Source organism: Tamandua tetradactyla, chromosome 20 (assembly GCF_023851605.1).
Source record: "Tamandua tetradactyla isolate mTamTet1 chromosome 20, mTamTet1.pri, whole genome shotgun sequence".
Lineage (NCBI taxonomy): Eukaryota > Metazoa > Chordata > Mammalia > Pilosa > Myrmecophagidae > Tamandua > Tamandua tetradactyla.
This window is the reverse complement of record NC_135346.1, coordinates 2,234,341-2,249,572: the sequence shown is the minus strand read 5'-3', so window position 1 is coordinate 2,249,572 and position 15,232 is coordinate 2,234,341. Positions and strand designations below refer to the sequence as shown.

The window sequence follows — 15,232 nt, the reverse complement described above, 5'->3', positions numbered from 1 at the left end:
TCCACCACACCCAATGCCCGGATAGTTTCCATCCCTGGAACTGGCCAGCCACCTCTGTCTGGTAGAGGCAGCTGAAATTTGGGAAACACAGGTCCAACTGGGCCTCTACCCATCCTACAAGTCGGCATGAACGAGGCATCTGAGGAGAAGGGGCTCTGCCTCTGGGCATCCACAGCCCTTAACAGCCTTTCCCTGCTCAGGATTGGCTGGACAGGCCACAGCTGACATCACAAAGCTGGGTCCAGCTCACATGGCCTCTCTTTGGCTCCTGAGTGGAGAGTAGCCTTTGGGAAGCTCAGGTGAAAGCTCAGAGACCAATAAGTGGCCTCTCAATGGCTGAGGCAAGAGCATCTGTGACCCAGATAGTGGTGGCAGAAGGAGAGAAAAGTGTGTGGCTTCCAGGCCTGTGGGAGTATTGGCTCTAATAGGTAGAAGAGAAGAAGGCATCACGGCTGGGGCACTGGCGGGTGCGGTGGCTTTCCCGGAGAAGGTGAGGGCTGGGACCAGGGTACAGCAGGTTGGACAAGGGAGATGAGTGTGTTGTGTTAAGCCACTAACTTTGTGGTAACTTGCTCCAGAAGCAGCAAGAAGTTCGGCCAGACAGTAAACATTTTAGGATGTGCAGGGCGTGCAGTCCTGTTGCACCCATTTGACTGTGCTTTGGCGGCATGGATGCAGGCTTGGACACTGTCTAGAGCCAGCCTCGCCTGGCCAGGAAGGGGAACAAGCCACTTGGTGGCTGTGTGACTGGGCTTCCCATTCTCAACATCAACTTGGTTCATAGCTTAGTTTGCTGATGGGGCTCCTGTTACCAAGGACCACAACTAGTTAGCTTAAACAAGATTATCTACCAGTCGTGGAGGCTAGTAGTCTGAAATCGAGGTGTCAGAGGATTAGTTTCCTCTTTAAGGGGAAAATCCACTTCATGCCTCTCTCCTGGTTTCTGGTGGAAGCCAGTAATCCATGGGGTTCCTTGGCTTGTGGTAGTATGTTCTAGTTTGTTAGTGCTTCCAGAAATACAATATACCAGAAATGGAATGGCTTTTAAAAGGGAATTTATTAAGTTACAAGTTGCAGTTCTAAGGCCATAAAAATGTCCAAATTCGCCTGCCATGCCAGAGACCTGGGTTCGATTCCTGGTGCCTCCCCATGCAAAAAACAATATATATATATATATCCGGGAAACAAACTTTGACTCAAGAAAGGTTTATGGGTCTGGAACACCTCTTTTGGCTGGGAAGGCATGTGTATGTCATCTGCTGGGCCTTTGGCTTCTGGATTTCAGAGTACTTTCCTGGGGGTGTTTTCTATCTGCATAGCCAAACATCTCTCTCCGCGTCAGCTCTGAAGCTTTTTCCAAAATGGTTCCTGTGCTGGTTTGAAAGGATGTATGTACCCTAGAAAAGCCATGTTTTAATCCTAATCCCATTTTGTAAAGGCAGCTGTTTCTTCTAATTCCTATTCAGTACTGTATGTTTGAAACTGTAATTAGATTATCTCCCTGGAGATGTGACTCAATCAAGAGTAGTTGTTAAGCTGGATTAGGTGGAGACGTGTCCCCACCCATTCGGGTGGGTCTTGATTACTTTACTGGGATCCTATAAAAGAGGAAGCATTTTGGGTAAAGCTGGAGATTCTGAGAGAGCAGAACAACATAGCCATGAGAAGCAGAGTCCACCAGCCAGCAACCTTTGGAAATAGAGAAGGAAAATGCCTCCCAGGGAGCTTCATGAAAGAAAGCCAGGAGAGAAAGCTAGCAGATGATGCTGTGTTCACCACATGTCCTCCTACTTGAGAGAGAGACGGTGAACTTCATCAGCCTTCTCGAACCAAAATATCTTTCCCTGCATGGCTTGGATTGGACATTTCTATAGACTTGTTTTAATTGGGACATTTTCTTGGCCTTAGAACTGTAAACTAGCAACTTATTAAATTCCCCCTTTTTTTTCACATGGGCAGTCACCGGGAATCGAACCCGGGTCCTCTGGCATGGCAGGCAAGCATTCTTGCCTGCTGAGCCACCGTGGCCTGCCCTAAATTCCCCTTTTTAAAAGCCATTCTGTTTCTGGTATATTGCATTCTGGCAACAAGCAAACTAGAACACAATCCAAGTGTCCATCAACAGATGAGTGGATAAATAAAATGTGTTATATTCATGCGATGGAATATTATGCAGCAGTAAGATGAAATGAAGTCCTGAAGCACATGACAACATGGATGAACCTTGAGGATATAATGCTGAGTGAAATAAGCCAGACACAAAATGATAGATACTGTATGATTTCACTATTATTACCTTGGAAAAGATAAACTCAGAGTCTTAAAGTGTAGGCTATAGGGGACTTTGAAATACACTGAAGCTAGAGATGGGTGAACGGTTAGCTAATGAGGTTGAATTTAAATGCATGGGAATGGATAGAAGTGAAGGCAGTTTATTAGTAGTCTTGTAAGTATTACTGCCATATTGAAGCTGAATATGATTGAAAGGGGTTGTATAGAGCCATGTATCCCACCGGTTAACACTACAAACAGAAATAACTTCTTGCATGAACTACTTCAAAAGTATGAATGTTGTCCAAAGAAGGGTATAAGGGTATAAAACTTATACCCTTTATAAGATCTGTATTTAACAGGAAAGCATCAAGAGTACAATAGCAACACCAGGGGTAAATGACTGGGGGGAAGGACAAGAGTTAAAAGGAGGTTTGGATTTTCTGTTTGGTGAGGGTGTGTTTATTGGTTATTTTTCTCTTGGTAGCATTGAGAATTGCCTAAAATTGAGAGTGTAGATGATTGTACAGCTAAGTGAGGACCACGTGAAACATGGGTGGTTTACTTGGGACATTATCCATGGAGCCCAATGGTTGGAGGTGGCTGAAACACACACCGACAAAGAAGTGGGATAGCAAACTGTGGGGTATCTATATGATGGAATATTACGCAGCTATGGAGAAGAACAAAGTTATGAGGCAAGCAAAAGAATGAGCCTTGGGGACATTATTCAGTGCAAAATAAGCCCAAAAGAAAAGAACAAGTATTGTATGGTCTCATTTAGAAAATACTTAAAAGAAAATTGGGGGCTTATTTTGTAAGCCCTTACAGCAGTCACATTCAGTCCAGAGCTGTAAATATTAGTTCTAGATTTTGAGGGGCTGAGCTCTCTATATAACCTGGTACACATATACATGTATGTATATGGATACACGCAACAACTGTTAAAGAAACCAAAAAAGAGATCAGGCTTCAATCAGAGATAAAAACAAAGCCAATCTGGCCAGGACTAAGGTAAATGGAAATCAGGGGTAAGGAGGTCATTGTCCGTATTTTAGAACCTCACCTACTGTGTGAGACAAAGGAAGAGAGGTTTATTTTGTCCAAAACCTAACTTTTCTGTAGCACATAATCTAACTCCGCTTGTCTGGATAGCTCATTTAAACAACCCAAACACCTGGAGCTCAGAATGGGAATAAGGGCTTGTAATTCTGTATAGATTAATGTAATACCCAGATACATCCCAGAGTATGTTGGGCAGATAATTAAACAGTATTGACAAAGTCCTTTAAGGGACTGGGGAAAAAATATGGAACTATTAAACTTTACCACTGGGGAAACTCCTGACATTGTCACAAACATTAGGGACTCATAAGTCAACAGGCCAAGTCCTTGATCTTGAGGTTTGATCTTAGGAAGCTTATTTCTGTTGTGGAGAAGCTTAGCCTACCCATAGTTATGCCTGAGAGTCACTTTCAGAAAACCTTTTTTGTTGACCAGATGTACCTCTCTCTCTAAGCCCAACTCTGCATGTGAAACCATTACCCTCTCCCCTGTGTGGGGTGTGACATCCAGGGGTGAAAGTCTCCCTGACAATGGAGGACATCACGATAAGGCATAAGTCTGGCCCTAGTACCATGGGATCAACAACACCTTCCTGACCTCAAGGGGGAAGAGAAATGTAACAAAATAAGGTAGCAGTGGCTAAAAGAGTTCAAATGGAGTCAGCAGGCCATTCTGGAGACTACTCTTACATGGGCTTCAGGTAGATATTGCTGATTACCATGGTTTGCCAAACTCAACTCAAAACCATTCCTGCCAACCCTAAAGAACACCTAGGGCTCTATCTGAGATTCCACAAAGGTTCCGTGCACTATGATTTCTTTCCAGAAACCTGCAACATCCAGATAGTTCCTAGGCCAGATAAGTCCTGAAACTCAGAGGGCCAGCCTCTCCAGAACATCAGCTAATTCCAACCCCCATCCCATATTATGGACAGTCCTTTCCAACATGAAAAAGTTAGAATATACTTAGCCCAAACACCCCTAAAGATTGGAAGAAAGATCAAAGGAGAAGGAGGAGTTATAACAGAGAAGATAGGATTTAACAAGTGAGTATGACTGCTGAGTCACTATATAGGTATTTCTTTTAGTCTCCAGTGTCTTGGCATAGCTAGAAGGAAAAACCTGAAATTATGGAGTTGTATCCTATACCAAACTCTGAAATCTGTCCTATAACTACTTGTTATAATGTACTTTAAATTTTATTGCTTTTTTGTATATATGCCATATTTCACAATTAAAAAATGCTTTTTAAAAAAAGACAATCTTGTCATTAAAAGATGTTGGGAAAAGTAGGTGTTCATATGAAGAACTTGACCCCTACCTCACCCCAAACACCAACATTCCAGACATGGAATAGACCTAATTGAAAAGAGGACACCATTTGGTTTGCTAAAGCTGATAAGATGCAACATACCAGAAAAGGGCTGGCTTTTAACAATGGGAACTTACTAGCTTACAAGTTCAAATTCTAAGGCCATGAAAATGGGCAAATTAAGGCATTATTAGGACAATACCTTCTTCCTGAAGAAAGGCCGCTGGCAACCCAGACTACTCTGACATGTGGCTAGGCACATTGCAACACCTGTTGGTTCTTCTCTCCCTAGGCTTCACTGCTTCCAGCTTCTGGCTTCAGTGGCTTCCTCTCTCAACTTCTATGGGTGTGTCCTTGTCTCTTAGCTTCTCTGGGGCTTTTTCCACGAGCTTCTCTTGGCTTTTTATGTCGTTTATCCTCTTAAAAATGACTCCCATAAGAGGACTAAGACCCACCCTGAGCCACAGCACAATTAACCAAAAGGTCCCAGCCACAAAAGTTCTATACCTCCAGGAGTGGATTTAAAATGACATGACCTTTTCTGGGGCATAAACAACTTCAAACTACTCCACACATCAATAAGGTGTTTAGAAGATGTTATAAGAGTATGCTGCTACTTTTGGGTACGATATCTTAAATTGAACATAAAAAGCAGTAAATATGAAAGAAAAGAACCATAAATTCGACTACTTTAGAATTAAGAACTCCATCAAATGACATCATAAGGATAAATATTAATCATTGTTGAACCTAGATGATAATTTATGGAGATTCATTATACTGTTCTCTCCAGAAAACAAAACATAAAGAGAGTGAAAAGGCAATAGACAGAGTGGCAGAAGATATTTGCAAAGTATATAACCAACAAAGAAATAGTATCCAGAATTGTTTTGGTTTGCCAAAGCTGCTGGAGTGCAATATACCAGAAAGGGAATGGCTTTTAAAAGGGAAATTTATTTGTTAAAATTTACAGATCTAAGGCTATAAAAATGTCCAAACTAAGGCATCCATAGAAAGACACTTTGACTCAAGAAAAGTTGATTGATCCAGAATACATCTGTCAGCTGAGAAGGCAAGTGGCTGGCATCTATGGGATTCTCTGGCTGCTGGTTTTAAATAGCTTCCTGAGGGGTGTTTTCTTTCTGCATCTCCAAATATCTGGGTCTCATGTTGGCTTGGAAGCAACTGTTCTCCCTGTTGTGGGGTGCACCAAAAGTGAGACCACATAATTCAAAACTGCAAGCCAATTTGGAGTTTTTATTAGCTGGCCGGCGACTGCCTCAGAAACTTCCAAGAAGGAAGATTCAGAGAGCAGCCCCCAGAGGTTTTCAAGGTGTGCTTATAAAGTCTAAAATCATGTTGTGGTTTTGCAGTTGCTAGAAAGCAAGTTTCTGCTTATCATAGGAGCAGAAAAATGCCGTTAGCTGTTGCCAAAACACATCTCCTTCTCTCAGTTTCCTACCATTGCTTATTGCTTAACTCTTGGGGACATTCCGCCCCAGTGTTGTGGGGACTCTCCCTGCTTGGTCCTGATTGATTGCTCCTGACTCTCCACATTCCCCACTGGTTTTATGAGAGAATCAAATCATTGTTTTTTACTTTGATTATAAATTTGCTGATATTGGGTTCCAAAGATTAATAATTTAACAGTTTGTATTTTTCTTTGCACGTATGAGGTTAGACAGTGGATTGCACAGGGTCCAAGCATTAATAATATGAGAATTAGGGGCCTGCTACGGTGGACAAGGGCGTGGTCAGCCATGGGGACCAGGAAAGTAAGTTTTCATATCACTGGCAGGGCTCCCGTCCACCAGGCCTCCAAGTGGCTGGCTGAAGCTTCTTTACCCAGACCAGGTCTCCAGGCTGCACCTGAAATAGGTTTTTTTTAGGGGCAGGATTTGTTGGTTCTGGATGGGCTGCCTTCACCAGTACCCGAGTTAGCTGGGTGGTAGATTGCAGGGCCTATAATGATTTTAGAAGAGAATGGTTATTTAATTCAGCTATTTTTCCCCAAAATTTAGGGATTAGTGGAGGTGGTCATTAAAACATGATTTCATATAGGGTAATTCCCTTAATATAGGGAGCACATTTAGTTTTTAGGAAGGCAAATGGAAGGAGACTCACCCAGTTTTCACCAGTCTCGAGCTTTAGTTTATTTAAAGTTTTCTTTACTGTTTTATTTATTTTTTTAACTTGCCCTGAACTCTGTGGCCTATAAATACAATGTAATTTCTATTTGATAGTTAATATTTAATATTTTTGCTAATAATTGGGTAACTTGGGCAATGAACACTGGCCTATTGTCGGACCCCATTGCAGTCAGGAGGCCGAATCGGGACAATTTCAGAAACTAGTTTTTTTTAACTATCATTATTATTTGTGCTGTCTCGGTTCTGGTAGAAAATGCCTCAGTCCATCTGGAGAAGGTGTCGGTGAAGACTAACAGGTATTTGTATCCGTATGGACCAGGTAATATTTCCGTGAAGTCTGTTTCCCACTGTTCCCCCAGGGCTTGTCCCCTCAGCCTGGTTCCTTGGGGCATTTTCTCCCTCGGCCGGAATTTACCTGGGCGCAGATGTGGCATCTGGATGATACCTGCGGGCTTGTTGTTGAAATCGGGGAATGTAGTAATCTCTCTGTAAGAGTTCAGTTACTAGGATTCTCCCGTCTGGGAGAATTTTCCAACCATCCGGATCTGTTTTAGTGCCTAGAGTTTCACCCAGTCTAATTTCTTCCCTGGTGTATTTTGGAGGGCTCAGCAGCACTCGCCCCCATAAAATAGGAAGTATTTGCAGTGTCCCTAATGGTTTTTGGGTAACCTCTTTTGCCATTTTACCAGCCAGAGCATTTCCTTTGGCAATTTGAGTTTCAGCAGTCTGATGTCCTTTGCAATGTATAACAGCTGCCCTTTTTGGCAACCAGATAGCTTTTAGCAGGGCGAGTATTTCTGGTATATTTTTTATTTCCTTTCCTCCCGATGTAAAAAGTCCCCGCTCCTGATATAGTACCCCATGGATGTGTGCAGTTGTGAAGGCGTATTTGCTGTCTGTACAGATGCTGACAACCTTCCCCTTTCCCCACCTTAGAGCCTGGGTCAGAGCTATTAGTTCAGCCTTTCTGGCTGAGACCCAACAGCCCAACTGGGCTAGTTTTTGTAACAAGTTTTCAGTTGCCTTTTTGCAGTCTGATAGTTTATTAGCTGTCAGTACGAGGATATCCACATATTGTAAGAGGGTTATCTCTGGATGCTGTTGTCTAAAATGAGCCAGATCCTGGCTTAAGGCCTCAACCAAGTCCACGTTAGTTGTCCAGAGAACCCCCCTCCCCCCCGGGTCAGCCCATTCAGAAGCAAAGATGGGTTGACTTACCGCAGCCAGGGGAAGCAAAAAGAAGGCATCCTTTAAGTCCAGAACAGTGTAGACCTGCTGGCTGGGAGGTAACAGGCTCGAGGGTTAGGCACAGTGGGGTGAATGGTTTCAATTCTTTTGTTTATCTTGTACTGGCTGGAAATCATCGGTCCCAGGTCTTTGGACCAGGAGAAGGAGGGTGTTCCAGACCGAATGGCCGGGGACTAGAATACCTGCCTCCAGGAGTCTTTTGATATGGACTGCAATGTGTTTTTTCAGCTGGACAACAGTGGGGAGCCAGTGGGCAGCTAATCCTGGTAGGTTAGTTTTTGCCCATACGCCTGGTATTTTTCTTTAAATTCCTGCAAATATGGGCCTGGGGCTGGCAGCGCCACCTCTGCAGTTAAGTAAATACTCTTCCGATAAGGGGCAAGTGAAGAGGATTGCTAAGGGGTTTGTATTGAAGGAGAGCTTGGCCGAATCATTTTTGAAAGAGATGGTGGCTTGTAATTTCTGGAGAAGGTCTCTCCCTAAAAGGGGGTATGGACACTCTGGCATTACAAGAAACGAGTGGGTGACAGTTCCTTCCCCGAGGTTAGTGATCCTAGTCTTAGTCCATGGGTAAGACTCTGTCTTTCCCGTTGCCCCCTGTATGGGGATTTTCTCCTTAGATCTGGGCCCTTCTGCCTGCTGGAGGATGGAGAAGGTCGCCCCAGTGTCCACAAGAAATTTTATAGGCTTGCCCCCGATTTCTAATGTGACCTTGGGCTCCTGGGGGCTCAACGGAATGGAGCCACGGCCCCATCAGTTCTCCTCTTCAACCCGAACAGGGGCCGGTTTCATTCCTTTAAGTCCTCTTTTTGGGCATTCATTTTTCCAATCTCCGTTCTCTTTGCAGTAGTGCATTGGTTTGCACCTAGGCCCAACCTTTTTCCTTTCTTTCCCTTTCTTTTTTCAATGGTTTCCCATCTACCTTTTTGTTTTTCCTGTTCAACCATTGCGGATACTAAAATTTGGCTATTTTTTTTTTGGACTGCATGGTCATGGGGTCATCTCTGTTATTAAAAGTCTTTTGGGCAATATCTATCAATTTAGACAGCACTTTATCCTTAAATCCTTTTAATTTCTGTAATTTTTTTCTTATATCTGGGGCCGACTGGGTGACAAATGCTATATTTACGGCTCGCCTATTTTCATGCGCCTCTGGATTTATAGGGGTGTACAGGCGGTATGCCTCCAGGAGGTGCTCAATGAAAGCGGCCAGAGATTTGTCTGGCTTTTGTACGGTTTCGCTTACCCGAGACAAGTTGGTCGGCTTCTTGGCCGCCGCTCATATCCCTTGAAGCAGAGTCTGGCGATACCGATCGAGAGCCTCCTCACCTCTACCAGTGTTGGGGTCCCATCCAGGATGGGTGGAGCAGAACACAGCCTCTAATCAGTAGTAGGTTGTCCATCAGGTCCAAGAACTAACTTCCTCGCCTCTCTCCTGAGTCGCTCTCATTCCTCGGAGGTGCAGAGGGCCTGGAGGAGCTGTTGGCATCATCCCAGGTGGGCTGGTGGGTAAAAAAGACAGTCTCCACCAGGGAGATGAGCCCTTGGGGCTTTTCAGGGAAAGAGGGATTCCCGTTCTTCCAATTATACAGATCGCTAGAGGAAAAGGGGACACAGACCATGAAAGGTGGGCAGTCGTCCCCCGGGGCAGGGCCAACCTGCCTCAAGGGTGAAATTGCAACTCTGCAAGAATTCGGTGATTGTGAACGAGAAAAAGGGTGGTGAGCAGAGCCACTTCTGGTATGGGGGGGGGGGCTGAAGGTCACCTCCCAGCTATTAGAGGGGCTACTTGCAGCCTCTTGGCCGTTTCTCCCCTCTGATCTCAGAGAGGGCGGAGGGGCTGTTGGGCATGGGGGAGGATCCCTCAAGAGCGGATCCTCCCGTGGTCCTGTCAATACTGGGATCCCATTAGTTTTATCTTTTTGAGAGGTTTTTATTAAGAGGGCTGTTTTGTATTAAGAGGGGGTCTTTTTTGGGGGGACTCCAGGCAAGACTGTAACCACTTGGGTTTTCTGTTAAAATTTCAATCCAAATTACTATATAGGGGATTTGGTAAGGGTGGCCTGGATCACCAAAAATTGTCCCTTGGACTTTATAAGCTATAGATAGGTCTGTGGTTCCCTCAGGAGGCCACCCAGAACCAAAATTGGCCATGCCCATGAGCAGATTTTTTCCAAGTCGAAGGCACTGCTGACAGGGCCTCCATAGTCTCCGGCCTTCCGCTGAAATTCCTGGAAATGTTTCAAAAAACACTGAAGCGGAGTACAGACAGATGAACTTGACTGACCCATGGCAATTATAATAAGAACGACACAGAGCGTGACGAGATCAATAATTGAGAGGAGGGACAAAACGAACCAAGACAAACAAAGCCTTATCCCTAATTGATTCCTAACCAGAATCCTGGGCAACGTCTTGCTCTGGGACTGGACCTTGGAAGTAATGCTGTGTCCAGTCTTCCAGAGGTCCTCACTGGATCCAGCAACAGACCTGTACTCACCGGTGAGGTTTCCAGAAACAGATGACTCCACCAAGTTTTGTATCATTTTGGAGGGTCCTGTAGAACCGGCCCAGTTCCTAGTCCTTGCGTGGGGCAGAGGAATGTCTGAGGCCTTCCCCTAGGCCGGACCTCAGTTCCAGGGGTAGACCCCAGGACCTGTGGTCACCAAATGTCCCATTAGGGACGATCTCGCTGGGGCCTCCAAATGTTGTGGGGTGCACCAAAAGAGAGACCACACAATTCAAAGCTGCAAGCCAATTGGGAGTTTTTATTAGCCAGTTGGCAACTGCCTCAGAAACTTCCAAGAAGGAAGATTCAGAGAGCAGCCCCCAGAGGTTTTCAAGGTGTGCTTATAAAGGCTAAAATCATGTTGTGGTTTTGCAGTTGCTAGCAAGCAAGCAGATCATAGAAGCAGAAAAATGCCATTAGCTGTTGCCACGACACATCCCATTCCCTCAGTTTCCTAACATTGGTTATTGATTAACTGTTGGGGACGTTCCACCCCAATGTTGTGGGGACTTTCCCTGCTTGGTCCTGATTGATTGCTCCTGGCCCTCCACACTTAGAACTGCACATTTTTAACCTACTAAAATCCCGGTGTGAAAGTCAGTCCATTTCTGGTATATTGCATTCTGGCAGAATTAGCAAACCAAAACATCTGGTATGTTCAAAGTCAGGTCTTCTTCAGTGATGGTTCTGATGTTTTATTTTGTTCCTTTGGATGTGTCATCATTTCCTGTTTCTTAGTTTGTATTGTGATCTGCTGTTGCACATTGTACATTTTATCATTTTACTGTGTTAATTCTTTTTTTTTAAATATGGAACACTTCAAGAATTTGTGTGTCATCCTTGTGCAGGGGCCATGCTAATCTTCTCTGTATCATTCCAATTTTAGTATATGTGCTGCCGAAGCGAGCACTACTGTGTTAATTCTGGAATCAAGATCCTGAGTGTCTGTCTGTCCTTTAAGTTTGTATCCAGTTAGTGAGTAACCGAGATTTCCCTCAGTGTTTGGAGCTAAGAAAAACAAACAAACCAATGTAAAAAGCACCTTTTTCAGTCTTTCAGAATTGGGTCTGGGTTGGTTGGTGTTCTCCAAAAGCACAGGGCCTCTCACTCTCCCCCCTGCCACCACATCCATGGTGTTCTATTTTATGTCTTAAGGTGGGTAGTATTGAGGCCTAGGCCACTTTTTTTTATCTGTTTACACTGATTTAGCTGTCTAAAATCTGCTTCTGGGACTCCCATAAAGCAATCCCACAGCAGGTTCTAGGTTGGCGAGCCATGCATGAGTATCCTCGTTCAGGCTGAGATCAATATGCTCAGACATACATGCACCCCAGTACACACACAAGTGTTACTGTGTTCCCTCCAGAGCAAGACCAGGGGCCTGCACTAAGATGCAGGCCAACTCAGCGTTGAGCCAGGGAGGTGGAGGAGGGGCCAGCAAGAGCACCATGAGCATTTTTTAATGCTTTTAAGTTGCATTTTCTTGAACTTGTATCTAATTACTGCAGCCCTGTGGCTCTGAAGAAGATGGATCAGCGAGCTTTTGCTAGTTGTTCAAAGATCCTGTGAGAGAACAGAATGCTGGAGTGTCTCACATCACCAACTCAGTTGACCAAAAGTCTGTCCTCATGACTCTCACTCTCTAGTATACGGAGGCCACAATAATTAGTATGTACCTAATGATACGTAGCAGGAAGCAGTCTAAAGAAGAAGAAAGCCAGCTGAGGGGAAGAGAGACGAGAGGGTGCTGTTTCAGAGGACGCTTCAGAGGAAGCAACATGCTCCAGGTGGTGTTTTGTGCAGGGCACGAATGAGGAATAATGAAGCCATGTGGCTGTCCATTAGGGAGAGGGACAGCAAGGGGAGACTCAGAAATTAATGAATGAATGCAGGTGTTTCTGCTCTGCAAAGTATATGTATTCTTGAAGAACTTTGTACTCTATAAAACATTAGAAGCATAGATTGAGTTATGGGAATAATAGGATCAGACAACTGTATGCACACATGGAACCAAGGAAGCAACAGAAACAACAATCTTAGAAACTACTAGCATGGTTAAAAAGACATGGTTAATTATTAAATAAACAAATCACTACAGTAAATGGAGAATTTCACCTTTTAAGGAAGGTGAAATTGGCTTGGAGAAATTGGATGTGAGGACAGATCGATGCCACTGAGTTACGCAGACTGCATAAGAGAATTTGTGAGACAGAGCATGCAGTCACGCTGAGCCAAGAGGATGTTTCTGACAGTTGAGGGGACATCAGGCACAATCCTGTTTTCTCCAAGTGTGCTGTCCTCCATTGTACTGGCTGACTTGCATTCAGGCACTCTTACTTGGGATGTAAAACAATAATGTACTGGAAAAACTCTCATATGAATAAAAAATCTTCCACATAACAGTAAATTAATCCACAATAGAGAAGCATGTGTTGCAGCAGAACAGAATTTTTCACAAACAATTCCAGAATAGAAAAAAGGAAAACATTTGGTAAAACATAGCTAGTAGAAGAAATTGTCAAAATATAGCCAAAGTAAGGAGCATAAATACAAAATGTCTAAACAAAACACTTGCAAACAGGAACACTTAAAGAGGTCATGTCTGAGTCTGGTTTGTCCCAGAAATACACAGATTAATGACTTAGAAAATCTGTTAATATAGTTCACTGAATTAAGAGATTGAGGGAGGAAACATGATTATCTAAATGGATGTAGAAAAAGCATTTGGTAACATCCAATATTCATTCATGATAAAAATAATATTTAGAAATCTTCTTTAACCTGATAAAAGTTGTCCATCAAAAGCCTACAGTACTGCCCATGCGAAAAAAAAAAAAAAAGCCTACAATAAATGTTGTACTCGGTGATGAGTCATTTGAAATATTTCTTTCAAAATCAGAACAAGACAATAACTCCAATTATCACTTCCTCTAGAGAGCACTAGTCAACGCAGGATAAAAGAAAAGCATAATGATTGAATTGGGATAAATATAACTCTCATCATTTATACACAAAATGACTGCCTATATGCAAAATGATATTTAAAATAAACTGTTTGAAGACAATACTTTCAGGGATCATTTCTATACTTTGTTACTGGAGAAGGTTCTCTGTGTAGGGCACCGAAAAAAATAAATAAATTAACTGTGTTTATATACACCAGGCACAAAAGAGTTGGAAAACGTAATTTTGAAAGAGATACCATTGATAACAGCTACATATGTGTATCTAAATGTACATACGTGTGTGTATATTTCATGTGTGTATACATATTGTGTGCATATATATATATATATATATACACATACATATACATATAAATAAATAAATAAATAAATGGGAATCATCTGACCAAAGATGCAAAAAATTTTTAGGTAAACTATTATGACATTTTGTTGAAAGACATAAACTGGTTCCAAATCTCCTCAGACTGATATACAGATTCATTGTACTCCTACGCCATATCCCAAAGGGATTTGTGAGTTTTAACAGGTTGATTCCAGTATTTATGTAGAAAATCAAAGATTCAAGGATAATTGAGGGCCTCTGGTAATATACTGCAAGGTGATATATCAAGATATATTATAAGGCTACAGTATCTAATGAGTGGTAATGGTGCAGATATAGATAAATAGAAGAGTTGGGAAGAATATGGAGTCCATAAAATAGGTTACAAATATATGGAAACTTCATGTAAGACAGAACTGACATTGTGAATCGTAGGGAAAAGGATGAATTATCAATACATGGTACAAGAAAAACTGGGTGGCCCTAATGAAAAAGAATAACCTTGGATCCCCACTTTACACCAGAAACAAATAAATTCAAAATGGGTGAAGACAAATATTAAAAGCAAAACTTAAAAAGTTAATCCATCATAACATGCTCTTTGAATTCAGTATCATGAAGGATTTAATGAGCATGACTTTTAAAAAGCTCTAAACCAAAGGGGAAAGAATGATTAAACTGTCTATAAAATTATAAACCTTTGTATATAAAAATACACCATAAATGAAGTAAAAATTATCTCCTTAATAATCAATGAAATAAAATCAAAACATCAATGAGTAACCTTTTATTTTTTTCTTACCTGTCTGTTTGGCAATAATTAAAGCCTCCAATGAAATGGTGATTTACACGTACGAAGTGCTGATGGGAATAATGCCGTACCAAAGAGCAATGAAAACGAAGAACTTCGGCCACATCCATCAAGATGTCTCACACGCGTGAGCACCAGCAGAACGCAGCTACATGAAATTAGAAAGATATTTTAAGGGTGTGTATGTGGAAAATATACTTTATAAAATCAATGGAATAATACCAGTAATTTCAGCAAGAGGTTCCCACTGGCAAGGCAGATGGGAATAATAAAAACAACAATAATAATAATGGCCAATAGTCATGTAGTGCTTACTATGTGCCAGTGCTCTAAGTACTTCATCCTTTAGCTTATTTCGTCCTTCTCAGTCCATAGCTAGGGATTGCTGCTTTTTTGTTTTATAAAGAAGGAAACTGAGTTGTAGTTCCCAACAATGTCTATGAATATTTCCTAATAAAAATAATAAACCAAACCACAGAAAAGACAAAGTCAATATTTATGAGGTGAAATTAGAAAAAAAAATGCAGTATACGTTTTTAATTTTTTAATTTGGAGACATGGGTGCAGAATCCAGATGAA

At 42.4% G+C, this 15,232-nt stretch overlaps 1 long non-coding RNA gene and 1 other non-coding gene across 2 annotated transcripts; one reads left to right on the top strand and one right to left on the bottom strand.

The window, feature by feature from the left end:
- Positions 1–211: 211 nt before the first annotated feature.
- LOC143664854 (uncharacterized) lies at positions 212–14,943 on the top strand. Its single transcript, XR_013166622.1, has 2 exons — positions 212–490; positions 14,669–14,943. It is a non-coding gene; the product is annotated as an uncharacterized LOC143664854 (long non-coding RNA).
- LOC143665082 (U6 spliceosomal RNA) lies at positions 11,358–11,464 on the bottom strand. Its single transcript, XR_013166755.1, has one exon. It is a non-coding gene; the product is annotated as a U6 spliceosomal RNA (small nuclear RNA).
- Positions 14,944–15,232: the final 289 nt, after the last annotated feature.